General features: G+C 47.7%; 1 pseudogene across 1 annotated transcript in view; it reads left to right on the forward strand.

Moving 5' to 3' along the window:
- Nucleotides 1-13,663, forward strand: part of LOC147828487 (glycoprotein-N-acetylgalactosamine 3-beta-galactosyltransferase 1 pseudogene) — a 72,435-nt pseudogene that overhangs the window by 43,976 nt on the left and 14,796 nt on the right. Inside the window, exons 2-3 of the transcript XR_015450705.1 lie at nucleotides 4,673-4,790; nucleotides 6,112-6,179. The product of XR_015450705.1 is annotated as a glycoprotein-N-acetylgalactosamine 3-beta-galactosyltransferase 1 pseudogene (transcript). The remainder of the gene's footprint in view (nucleotides 1-4,672; nucleotides 4,791-6,111; nucleotides 6,180-13,663) is intronic.

Consider the following 13,663-nt stretch of genomic DNA (forward strand, 5'->3'; position numbering starts at 1 on the left):
TCAACAGAACCACTTTTTCTCACCAGATACTCCCTTGGGTCCGTTCTGGTTCAAAATGCCAATGTCTGGAAGCAGATAGTAATCATGGCAATTTTAACAATGACCTATTGCTGCCAGCCTGAATTAGTGTGGCATTTCACACTTCACTGAAGGCTTCTACTGCCTGATTCCATGGTGGCCATCTCAGAGCAACAGGTTCTTCTACAGTACAACACTGCTGCCCTTTCGGCCTATTATGCTGTTTAAGGAGGAATCTCCTGGGGAGCAAATGGTTAATCCATAAATGGGGCCAGGGTAGACTGTGGCCATGGCCTGAAGCCACAGTTTCCCTTTCCTGAATGACACAGTGGTGGAATGACACCACCGGCATATATGTAAAGTTCTCTAAGGCTGATGCATTGCACAACTCTAGGGGGCAGCACCCACATTGTATTTCTCCAGGAATAGGCCCTGTTGTGGGTGATGTGGCTCTGCAGCCAGCCAGAGCCAAGCTGGATTTTCATCAGGGTCCTCAAAGGTACTGCCCAAGGCTTGGGGGCTACAGGCCCCCCCACAGTGGGGTTGGACAACACAGTGGTTCTGGAAGCAACACTCCTGGTTTTCTATATCCAGTCCCACTTTCTGCCTGTATGGCAGGCCACATGCCTTGCCTTGCTTTGCTTGCATTCCAGATGCTTCCTCTAAAGCAGAGGAAGGGCTGTGCTTCCTGAGCCAGGCCTTCTAACTTCATCAACCCAACCTCTGCCAGCACTTGCTCGGAGATGGGCCCCGTGCTAGGGACTGGAGTGCCACTCAGCCCCACTGCTTTCAGAATTTTCAGTAATATGGGTATACTTTTAATTGTTCAAAGGTGACTCCTAAGGAGTCTGCACATCAAGGTCTTTGGGTAAACAATTTTATTGTTAAATGCAGCACACAAAGAAAAGTGCTCAGGGCATAAATGTACAGCTTAACAAATTGTGGTCAACACTTGTGTAACTGTCACCAGATTCAGAAGTACCACGTGTCCTTCCACTCGTGCTCCTGATCCCTCTCTCACCTCTGACTTCTCTGAGAGCCACTTCCTTGCTATCCTTTCTACTTTACCAACAAAAGGTGCATCATGGAATACCAAGGATTGCTTTTGCCTGCTTTGAACTTTATAAAAATGGAATAATATAATCCATCTTCTTTTTAATTCATATTTTTGAAGTTTCTATTGTGAAATAACTACAAATTCACAGTACGTTACAAAAAACAGTACAGGGGAGGTCCATGTATCCTTCAGCTAACTTCTGCCAATGGTTCTATCTTCTGTAACTAAAACATAATATCAAAACCAGGAATTTTTGATCACTACAGTCCACTGACCTTATTTGGATTCCACCACGTATTTGTGTATACTTCTGTGACACAGGCACACTTTTGTGTGGTGGCTTTCATTTAATATTATGCTATAATGATTCATCTCAATTCATTTTCATTGCTGAATAGTATACTTTTCATATGCATGCACCACAATGTGTTTGCCCCTTCTACTGAAATGGAAAGTAAGGTGGTTCCTGGGTTTGGATGCTATGTGAATCGTTGTTTGTGCCTCCTGTTACACATGTGTACTCGTTTCCTTAGTGTATATGTGTAGGAACAGAATGCTGTGTCACTGACTATGACTGTCTTCAACCCAGCTAGAGACACAGATGTTCCCCATTTCTGTCCCATTGTACACTCCCATCAAGCAGTATGAGAGCATTCCAGTGGCTCCACATCCTCGCTAACCCTTGCTGTCATCCCTCTGGTTAATTTTAGCCATGCTGGTGGGTGAGTAGTAGATCTCATTGTGGTTTCACTTACAGTTTCCTGATTGCTAGGAAATCTAGCATCATTTCACTCAGTTATTAGCCATTCCTGGCTTGTAAATTACCTGTTCATCTTTTTTGCTTGTTTTCCTATTGAGTTCTCTATCTTTTTCTTGGTTATCTATAGGACTTTTAACTAAAACATGCTCTGCATAGAAGCCCTTTGTCAGTCTTATGTGTTGCAGATACATTTTCTCAATCTATAGCTTGCTTTCCACTACCTTTCAAAAACTAGAAATTCCTCATTTTGATACAGTCCAGCTGGTCTATCTTTTCCTTATGCTTTGAGTTTTTCATGTCTTGTTTAAGAGCTCTTTTTCTACCCTTAGATCATGAAGGTGTTGACCTATATGATCTTCTGAGAGCTTTATAGTTTTACTTTTAACATCTAAGTCCTTAATCCACCTGGACTTGAGTTTTGTGTATGAAGTGAAATAGGAATCCTATTTCAGCTTTTATCCTTATTACCTAGTCATCCCTGCACAATTGATTGAGAAGACTATTGGTTCTCCATTCCTGTGCAGTGTCTAGTCTGCCGTAAATCAGACTTTATCTATGTATGGGCCTGTCTGTAGGCTCACTCTTTTATTCCATCAGTCTATTTTTCTAGCCTTATACCAAAACCACAACAGGCAGATGTCTCTCAACAGCTATTGACCCACACTGTGCTTGTTAGGGATTAGAAGGCTAAAAGTTAGGGATAGCTAGATTAGTAAGGATCTTGAAAATCAATTGGAAAGGCTTGGACTTGACCTGAGGAGCAAAGGGGGTGAGCTGGCATAATAGGCAGAAAAAGAGAGAGATTATGAATGAGCATTTTAGGAAGATAAGTCTGAGAGACAGGTGAGTCTCAGTAGGGGCCTGAGAGCAAAATGTGGAGGTTCTTGCAGTGGTCCAAGGCTGACATCCCGGGGGCCTGGAGAAAGGAGATAACAGTGGAAGCAGAAAGGAAAGGATACATCCAAAAGACATTTAGAAGAGAAAGTTGAGATGACAGCTTGTTATGAGTCAGTGTAAGAGGGAGGGAGTTGGGGACTGAAAAATGGTGCCAAGCTTTCCAGCTTGGAAACTGGGAGATGATTCTGGTTTGATAAAAGAGGCCCAGAAAGTAGTTAAGGGAGTGTGTTTTCCACCAAATCCTGAAAGTTCAATCTGTGTTCTCGGGAACCAAGCAGAGTAGCCTTGAACATATAGAGATCACCTTGGCCAGGCTGTTCAACAGTGACACACAACCCATGGCTTTGGATGTTTGAGAGTTGAAGCAGGACTTTAGGCTGAATTCCGGGCCGCTTAGGCATTGCTGATTGGAACCGCTTTGCAGTCTGAACACAATTTGATCATCAGGACATCCTGAATCATGTGATTTGATCACCAAGAAACTGCCTTTCCAATGGCAAAGTCACCCATATTAAAACAATATCACTAACAAAAATAGCGACTGAAAGTAACCGAGAAACCAGTTTAAAACATCAACTAGCCCTGGGCTAATTCATGGAACCCTATGAACTTAAACATTTCCAAAATGTACTTTGAATACTTACAAATACATGCAAATGCTCTTTTTTCTGTTGGCCTACTACATCTAAATGCACACAGCAACCTTCGTCTCCATTGCTTATCCCTGCTGACACACACCAAAGCAGTGAGGACTTAGATTATTACGGCAAAGCCAAAAGCATATTTACAGAGACTGAGTATGTGTAAAGAGCAGATTAAGCAAGGCTCTTGAAAAAATTAAGTCCCATAGCAGACTATGTTGTGAAAAGACTAAACTAGTATTTGAAACTCAGTTATACCACCAAATGGATTGTTAAAAAGAAACTCTTCACATTTCAGGTCATAAAATCATTTCCTTCATTCTTTAAATATTGAATAAAATTAAAATTTAAGATAAGATTCACTTGATAAAAAGTGAAATGAAGAAAGGGTAAATAAGGACAAAAATGTATAATAGATAATATGAAATAGGAAGAAACTGTTCAAAAGCAAAGGGAAACTGTGAAAGGAGGAAAGAGGAAAAGGGGAAAAAATCAATAAAAGGAGGGAAAAAAGTGATATGAAAAGCTTTGGCAAATAATTAAAAGGAATTTGATAACTAGCTAATTGTAGCACAGCATATTTAAAGAAGAATGGGTTATGGAAGAAGTTGGTGTTTGATTTTTCTTTGTTTCTTTGTTTCTTTCTTTCTTTCCTTCTTTTGTAGAAGAAAAATGTGCCTGTATTGGGGGCGGGGGATATTGGACACTGAAAACAAGACCTTTGCACTGCTACAACTTTAGCCCTTTTTTACTGTTTTAAATTTTATTTTGAGACAGGATCTTACTAAATCACTAAGTTCTCTAGGATGGGCTCAAACTTGCAGTCCTCCTGCCTCAGCCTCCCAGAGTGCTAGGAGTACAGGCATGTACCACCAAGCCCTGCTGTGCCTGTCAAATCTTAGTACTACTGATGTTTGCAGAAGCAATCAAAGGTGCCAGGAGAGCGTGGGAGAGTGTCCTGGACCAGAGAGGCTGAGCCAGCAAAAGTAGGCCTCTGGAGACAGCACCTGAAATGCAGCCAGACCACAATCAAATGAGGCTAAACTGTGGCACAGGCCATGAAGCTCATGGCTTGGATTTCAACCTAGGTAGTCATCTCTTTGTTCACTCATTCATTTGTCTGCTCCCACATTTATGCATATGTTCACTCCCTTGCTCAAAGGGAACCGCTGAAGCAATGGCCTGGAATGGAAAACGGCATGGTGAATTCAGAGAACAGAGTGGTTTAGTGGACAGGATGTAGGACACCAGATGAGAATGGTACCAGGTAAGGTTAGGTGCTGTACTGTTTTCCTGCAGGTGTTGGGATCTCCAAGGAAAGGAATTTGATATCCACTTACTAAGAAAGCCGCCCGCCTGCTGAATCAGAGTTTTACCCACTGGGAGACTGCAGAAGAGCTCTGATTCCATTCACCAGGTACCTGTGGAGTACCCCCGTGGCAGGGAGGAAAGACTAATACAGTAGGAAGAAGTAGTTGCAGAAGGTGTAGCAAGAAGAGCTCAGGCAGTGAGGGAGGCAGGCATGGGCCTCAGGCTGGGCCTCCTAGCCTGGCTGTCAGCCCCATGATGGAGACAGGCCAGCTGACCCTAAGGGCCCCTGCAGGCCTGACATTCTGTATCTCTAATTATAGAAGTGAAAGCTTCATTCCAGATAGCTGGGGAAATCCTTGGGTTCAGTTTCACCTCCCGGGGCTTGTAGTTCAGCTGGCACTGAGGCAGTTAAAAAAGAATGGAATGGAAATCCACAGAGCCTACATCAGCCTAATTGTCTCTCCACGGACTGTTTGCTTCTAGATGTCAGTAGCTTTTTGAGGACTGGAGAGCAGCAGTCTTTTCACAGGCAAGGATTGGGACTGGATCCCAATCTTTGCTTTTTGCATTGATAAGAGGGTCGATCATATAGACCAAGAAGAAAAAACGGGCGAGATTTTTTCAGACTTCCTTTCCAAAAATGGTAAAAGGAAAGATAGGGCTGTAGTCCAATGGATGGGAGTATTCTTCCCATACAGGAGTCTCAGTTTTTGTGGAAGTCAGACTAACAGGTAACTGAGAGGGAAGCCCCCATTCAGAAAGGCTCAACTGGCCTGCCTTTTTTGGGTTCACTCAAGTGTGGCCTATGAAAGCCCACTGGCAATGGGTGTCATTCTGGCATAGAAGCTATGTCCACACAAAGAAACCAGTTTAGGGAAAAGGGCTATGCATAGTCAGACTGGTTGCTAGAAAGCCACCAGGACTAGTCTCCCAAAAAACAAAACAAAACAAAACAAATTCATACTCCAAACAAGCTAGTTATCAGTCCTGCCTATGGTTTAACTAAATTCTGTATACTTGAAAAGTATGAGTGTAGCAGGGCCCAACCACCAGAAGGCCTAGCAAAGCTGTGAAGTGGGTTTATGGTTGATATAGTCTAGGATTCCAGAGGGAGGGGTGGGGTGGGAGAAGGCCAAAGTCCAGGAGGGGTGAGGCTTGCCACATGATGCTAGGGTGCTTTGGCGGGGATGGGGGGGTGATGATTTCAATCTGGGGTGTTCCCTCAAATGCTCATGTATTTGAAAGGTGATTGGATAGGAGAGGCATTACATTCATCAGGTGATGAGTCCATAGCTGAATGTGCTGTTAGGAAGTGGACCTGGTTAGAGGTGGGTTACTAGGGACATGACCTGGAAGAGTGGACAGCATCTCTCTCCCTGGCTCCTCCCTTCTCTCTCTCTGCTTCCTGGCCACTGTGAGGTGAGCAGCTGTCATCCACCCAGGCCTTTCCACCAGATGTTTCTGCTTTGGAGCCAGCCGACCATGGACTGAAACTGTGAGCCAAACCAAACTTCTTTTCCTTTAAGTTGCAAGTGTTGAGTATTTTGTCCCAACGATGAGAAAGTGATGAAGACAGAGAACATGGGTGAGGTCCAAGGTGAAAGGTTGGAAGATCCAGCTATGGAGGCTCTAGGACTGATGAACCTGTGGGATGTCCTAACAGAGGCCAGGGAAGGAGTTTGGAGACAGATACAGGTGCCCAAGAGATATTGGCGAAGACACTTCTGGCATCTCCTCAGTGGTCTCCATGTGGGCCAGGGAGGTGGTAGGCAAAGAAATTCAGGCTTGGCCACACCTTAGGGAATACGCAGATGCACATGCACAGCAAGCTACAGAATGTACAACTCTGGTGCTGAGAGAGAGGCAGTGCTGGGAGCCCAAGGGAGTGACAGCCCCTTCCCTAGTCCCACCCCAGCCCCTCCTTCAGCTCTGTGGCCACCTGGACCACACAGGGCTTTGTGTCTTGACCAGAATCCCAGAGACCTTTGCTGGGGGCACCCAGGGCCTCTCTGTTGCCCTGGGGGCTTCTCTAGGGCCCCCAGCTGCCCAGCCCTCCCGGGACCCAGGGACCTCTGTGGGCTGGCCTCACTCCCTGCGGCAGCTCTGTCCTGGTCACATGGAAGTCCCCTTCTCCAAGGCCTGCCCTGTGCCCCTGCCCAAGCTCCACCTCCCCCAGGTCCGCCTCGGCCCCCCACGGACACCCGAAGGCAAACTCGGTGGTGGGGAGGATGGGGTCGGACCCCATGCTGTGTCTGCTCCAGGTCCCCACCAGGTCGGTCAGGGACGGGGCCCTGCCACCAGAACCCTGTGTGCCTCTCAGCCAGGGCAGGGCCCGGGTGTGGGCCAGTGACCCACTTGGCCTGCTTCCTTTTGCACAGTGGCCCGGCCCTGGGGGCAGCTGACAAAGTCCTCAGGCTGCATGTGGCAGTGGCGCCCCTGCTTCCCAGCGGAGGAGCCCCCTCCTGCCCTCTGGAGGGTTCGGGAAGGGAGACGGGCGGTTGCTAGGTGGCAGGACAGCCGAGGGGCCCCAGTGCCCAGGATCAGTCCCCATGTCCCCTGCTAGCCTGGGAGGGAGGGGAGGCCGCTGCCTGGCTTCCCGGGGACCCAGTGCAAAAGCCCTGATGGGTGCCACCAGGGCTGACTCAGTGCCAGGGAAGCTGCTCAGAGATGTGTCCCGTGCCCTGGGGACAGTGTGCTCAGCAGACGCCACTCTCAGTGGTGACCATCAGAGAACGACTCTGAGTCACCCAGGCTAGGCCACCAGGGTCCCTGAGGGAGAGATCTCCCTCTTGGCCTCAGCATGGCACGAGTGACTTCTGAGGATCTGGGGCAGGCTGGCGGGTCCTCCAAGGCTGTCTGGCATCTGGGAAGGCCCTGCCAAAAAGCGGAGGTGGTCGTGCATAGCTAGAATCCCAGTACCTGAGACACTGAGGCAGGAGCATCGCCATGAGGTGAAGCCAGCCTGAACTACATAGTGAGAGCCTATCTTGAAAAAGAAGGGCGGGGGTCCTCCCCCAGATCACAAGGACTCAGGCTGGCCCTGACTTTCATGTGACCTTGGCCCAGCCCTGTCCTCTGTGCCCAGGGTTTCTCCACCTGTGTGCTTCGTGGGCCAGGAGCCTGCCTGACCTGAGGGGCCCTGCTTGCCCCTCTTGGGGTCCCGGGGACACTCTGGGGCAGCTCTGGCTTCTTGCTGCCTTTGGACAGGAGGCCACACCCAAGGAGGGATGACAGGGGCACCCCCAGCCTTGGGCTCACCAGCCTGCCCTCGAGCACCTGCTTGGGAGACAGAGCGATCCCCAAGACAACGGGGCTGATAAAGAACCTCACCTCCCTTGTCCCCCACCCCACGAAGCAGCCCCAGTCTGGGCACACTTCAGAGGGACAGAAGAGACTAAAGCCCCTCACAGACAACCCAGTGCGGGCTCCGGCACTGAGGGTTTGTCTCTGGGCAAACCACGTCCTTTGCCTGGGTGGTAGCAGCTTGTTCATTTTATTTTTAGACCCACTTGGCCAGCCTGTCTCCCAGCCTTTGCAGAATGAGAGCGTGCCCAGGGAAAGTTGTGGGCACATTAGACAGGCAGGCGCACTGAGAGGCTGTGAGGACAGCTGATAAATCATTTGCTTAGCTTCATCTATTTATTAGTGTGGCTAGAAACTGCTATTTATACTTTAACCCTCTAGGGAGAGTTGTGAATCTCTGGATAAAAAGAGCTGCTGTATTTCCAGGCCAAAAAGTAAGAAATAATCAGTAGTCATGGATCTCGCCAGGACTTGAGGGCAGGGGTGCTTCCCACAGCCCCTCAGCCCAAGATGCCCCAAAAGGAGCTGCCAGGGAAGGAGGGCACCAGTGCCCACAGCCTCTCAGCTTACAGGGCCTCTGCCAGTGTGCTCAGGTAGCAGTTGGAGCTGTTTGCTGGGAGTATCAATATGAGCACAGGACAGGAGAGGTCACAAAAATGTGGCTGGCAAGTCACAAAGGGTCACATGCCGGGAAATGGTGACTCCTTGCCTATCCATGGCAGCTGTGGGGTATCCCCGGATGGGGGTGCCAGGAGGGACCCAAAGAGGAGCTGGGAACCTCAACCTGTGGGCTCACTTACTGATTTAGTCACAGAAAGGAGCTATTGCAGGACACCAAGACATTATACAGGGTTATTAAGGAGAATTTTTTAAAGTGCACAGGCAGAGAAAATAGAGTGGGGCCCACAAGAGAGAGGCGCATTATGGTAGGGGATTGGTGCTTTCATGTGGTCTTGAGGTGTCCTCAAGATGCATGATGTAGGATGTGCATTTCTGTACAGTGGGTTGGTCAGGTTAGAAAGGGTTAGAATGCAACCCATTTGCATGTGTTTGTAGTTTAGAGATAGTTTGGAGATACCTGCCCACTTCTTAGCTCTGCTTCTTTGAAGATGGAGGTCTGTGGGAGGAAGAGCTTGGCTTCAATTTACACATAAAAGCATGCAGCCCCCAATTTACGGGCTTATTGCATCTTTAAGACCCTTAGGAATTTTTTCCCTCCTGAAGTGAGTTCCTAGAAGGGAAGAGAAGGAAACTTTGTTTCCTGAAGCTGTGGTTTTTCTTACAAGTACATTTTTAAATTACGATTTTTCCTTGTCTCCTTTTTACCTATCTTTATTTCGTCTATCCTACCTCAGGTTTCATACCTGGGAAAAGGGGACCCCTCCCCGGTCCACAGCAGCTGTGGCGCACTCCACTTCCCAGGACCAGGTCTCCTTCCCCTACCCAGGAAGATAGGGTTTTGGGAATGAAGGGGCTGGAAGCCCCAGACCCTAGGGCTGCCAATGGGGAATGCTGCAAGAGATCGGGGGTGCTGGGTGTGGTGCCCAGGCTCATGCAGGGACTTGGGGGTTGTCGTGTGTTTGAACCTAGTTTTTAAAAGCAAACAAACCAAGAAACTGCCTAATATTAAGACATTCCAACTTCAAGCTCTTTGCATGTCAGATGCCTTTATATTTAGTCTGCTGTAATGGTAATGTTTGGAAATGCTTATCAATAAGTGCTTTTACAATCTGCCATGGCCTGCCTGTGGTTTTAGGAGCACTGGCTCCTGTCTCTGCAGCTAAGTAATAGGAGACTAAAGTTTAAGGACACATGTAGACAAAACTGAGCTCTGGCTGGCGTCTCAGAACTTAACTGGAGAAAAGCAACCCAGATCTTGTGCTTCTCCTACAAGATGGCTTTGCATGGCAAGTGGAACCTAGCAATGTGCATTTCAGTTCCTTCAAGGTTTTTCTGTAGGGGCTGAAGACTCCAAAGGCCTCTTCAAGTGCATTTACGACCTCAAGCCCTCCGTCTGCCTCTTCAAATTAGCTGAGATGAGAAGGAAGCTCACTAGCCATGACCATGACCAGGGTGGAGGCTGAACCCCCAGGATGGGTCTGGCCTGCTCTGTTTGGCACCTGATTAGAGCTCAGGTTTAGCTCAATCCACAGCCCAAGCCCATAGTTTTGGCTAAATTTATGAGCATGCTAATCTAAAAACAAACATGTGTCTTTGATAGCTCTGATTTATGCAAAGAATCAGTTTGCTCTGCATGTCTTAATTATTTTTTTAATAGCTTCATGGCAGAAAATCAAAGCCTGCTGAGTCTTATATTTTACTCTCTAACTTATTTTCTTAGTTTTTTGTTTTTTGGATTTTTTTCTTAATTTAAAACATCTAATTAATCCATGCAATATGGGTGCTTTCTGTTTAAACCTTTCATGTTCAGAAAGTAAACTAGATGCAAGTGTAGCTAATGTGTATAGAATTTTTTTTTTTGGTCTTGCCAGATATATGTTTAGGACAAGATGGCTGTGAAACAAGAAAATGAATGAAATTCTAGCAACCAGGGCCCTGGTAAAGGAAAATGTTAACAGATATTTGCAGAAAGAAGTTCAGTGAGCACACTGCCACAGAGGGGCGTTCTCCTTCCCTCAGGCTTCACTTCGGTCTCTGTGGAGGTGACACCCCCCACAGCACTTGCCTGCCCCAGCCTCACTTTCACAGTGGCAGTGCTTTCTGCAGCCTTAACCCCGCCGTGTCTTGTGCGGTTGGCTTTGTGTGGCTGCCTTTCTTTATGGCACCCCATCTTGACACAGTGGAGACAGAGGAGGTTAGGCACACCAGTGCAGGTCGACTCGGCCGCCTCCTGGTCCCGGCACACCTCTCAGGCTTGGCCACATGTCTCAGTTTGGCATCCTCAGCTACCATGCCTTCCCTCCTGCCAGTCCTTGTGCCCCTCCTGCCTGCCCGCCTTGGCTAATGATGAAATCCCAAAAAACAAAGAGGTTATTTAGGTGCGAGTATCGCTAATGAATAAAGAAAGGAGCCTTGCTTGCCAGATTATTTAAGGCAAGTTATCCAAGCTGTTTCTCTTCAGCCAGCATATTGGTCCAGAGCCCTATATAGAGCACTTAGCCTGTCTTCACATTCCCTCCTGGACCTGGTACCTGCAAATAAGAATGAGCGAGCCCTTTGCAAAATATGACCAAAGGCAAAGTGCAGAGATGCCTCCTCCAAAAGGGTTATGAGGGAAGCTGCTGGACGCAGGTTTAGCTCACTGTACTTCCCAGCAGATTACAGGCTCATCTTCTCACCAGGAAACTGAGGATGAGCAAAGGGTCAGATGGGATTGGAGCCTCCTTGCCATCCCCTGGCAGGATAGACTCCTAGGCCCTGCTGGTGAGTGTCCACGGGAGGGCTGCTTGCGAGTCACTGTGACCACCACTGCTGCCTGCTGGTCAGGCCTGGTGGGTCTGCCTTGATTAGAAACCACACTGGACCTTGTCATGCTACCTCTCCAGTGTGGCTTAGAAACAGGCTGGGAAGGAAAGCAAGAATCACAGGGCTGGGGCTCACTTCCTCTTCAGCCCTTCTCGCCTGCTCCAATATCAGGCCATTCCGCAGGCCCCACATAGAACTGCAGCTAGCAATACTTTAATTTCTTGACCACGGAACACAAAAGAACAAAGTGCCCATATGAGTGCAGCACCATTCTCAAATGTTCACAATAATGCCCCCATTCATTCACTTGGCCAGTATTTATTGAATCCCCAGGTGGTGCTAGGACTTGTGCTCAACTCTGGAGCTACAGTGCTCAGTAAAACAGTCATGGTCCTTGCCTTCAAGGAGTGCAAGCCTGCTGGGAGAGGCAGTTAGGGAATCGTGTGGCCTTTGATAAAATCATTGTCCCAGGCTGCAACCAGCGTGTGGGTGAGGCCTGCTGCCTCCCAGACCCCAGGGGAACGGGAATGTGTTTCCTTGTCTCCTCTAGCTTTCTGGCAGCTTCAGCCTTTCCTTGGTTTCTGGCTACATCACACCAGTTCTTGCCTGGAACATCACACAGCCTCCTCCTCTGTGTTTCTCTTCTTTCTGTATCTTATCTTCTTATAAGAACACTTATCATTGGATTTAGGGCCACTCAAATAATCCAGGATGATCTCTTCTTAAGATCCTTACCTTAATTACATCTACAAAGACACTTTCTCCAAATAAGGTCACAGGCCCTTGCTCACAAGCCCTTGATGGCTCCCTGGGGCCCTGAGCTGCTGTCTGAGCTGCTCACTTGACACGGAACACTCCCCAGACTAATTGTGCAGCCAACACTCCACATGCTTCCAGACTCCTCACACACGCTCACCCAGCCTGGCTGCTTCTCACCACCAGAATCCCCTGTCCTCTTTGTGCCTAAGTCTCTGATGGCTTGTCCCTTGCCTGGAATTCACTAGCACACCTGCTTGCCTTTTTTCAATCTTTCTAGGCTCAGCCTAAAGCCCACTGATACTGTAAAGCCTTCCAAGCCTTGGTCCCTCCCTCTGCTCTTGGCCTTTCCTGAGGGTCTGCCTTAAGATTGTGGTCAGCCTTGGGGCCAACTCACCAAACTTGGAGTCTTTCTCCATGTAGAGCATGGGGCTTTGCTTGCTCTGGGATCCTGGATACCTCCAACTGGTAAACAGTGCAGTAGATTTTTGTGGGATAGAATTGAAGGAGATTTGCCTACCCCATTGCTTAGTGAGAAAAAAAATTAACCATGTCAAGAAAGGAAAGAAGGTAGGAAAGCTAGGTGGGAGAGGAGCACAGAGACATCCAGCTCTAGGAGTCCATCCTAGGGCCAGTATAGTGTGAAGAGAGGCAGAGCATGAACTTGGACATCAGTCCTAGGTTCACATCCCAGCTCTGCCCTTTACTCACTTGAGACCTGCTCTGAGCCTCAGTTCCCGATCAACTCATTCATTGACTTTTCAGTACAAACAAAGAAAGAAATCTTTATGGAGCACATATTAGATGCCAGAAATACTATGTTGCAAGGATACAGCAGTGCAAAGGAGAAAATCCTTGCCCTGAAGAAGCTCACTGTCTTGTGAGGCTGTCCTAGTCTGTTTCCTGTTGCTATAACCAAATATCTGAGAACAGGAAATTTATAAAGAATACATGTTTATTTGGCTCGTGGATCTGGAGGCTGGGAAGTCCAACAGCACAGGAGCAACATCTGCTTGGCGACGGGTGAGGACCTACTTGCTCCATCATAAAGTGGTGGCAGCACCACATGGTGAGACGGACCAAGTGTGCTAGCTGGAGGTTTCTTACAAACCCACTAATGCCATCATGAGGGCCCCACCCACATGACCTCAGTCCTAATTATCTCCAAAGGCCCCACTTACAGATACTGTCAACATATAAAATTGAGAATTGACTTTCCAACACGTAAACTTTTACAGACACATTAAAACACAGCAGAGGTGCTAGCCATGTGACTAAGTACAGTAGAATGAGATAGAATGTATATGCCAGTGCAATGCCTTGTGCCAAGAATTATAAGAGCACATCAGAGGACTACAGACTACAGAATTCTTGACTTATAATAAAAAGTAATTTTCCCTGTAAGAATTGCAATAAGAAAGAGTTCTGAAAAAAAAATAGCTGTGGGCATATTTGGCTATTATTGCCAGCTAGCAAGCAAACAGAACAGACTTG

This window comes from Heterocephalus glaber, unplaced genomic scaffold (genome assembly GCF_053883595.1).
Source record: "Heterocephalus glaber isolate CG9 unplaced genomic scaffold, H.glaber_assembly_v1.0 deba00001066, whole genome shotgun sequence".
NCBI classification, from domain to species: domain Eukaryota; kingdom Metazoa; phylum Chordata; class Mammalia; order Rodentia; family Bathyergidae; genus Heterocephalus; species Heterocephalus glaber.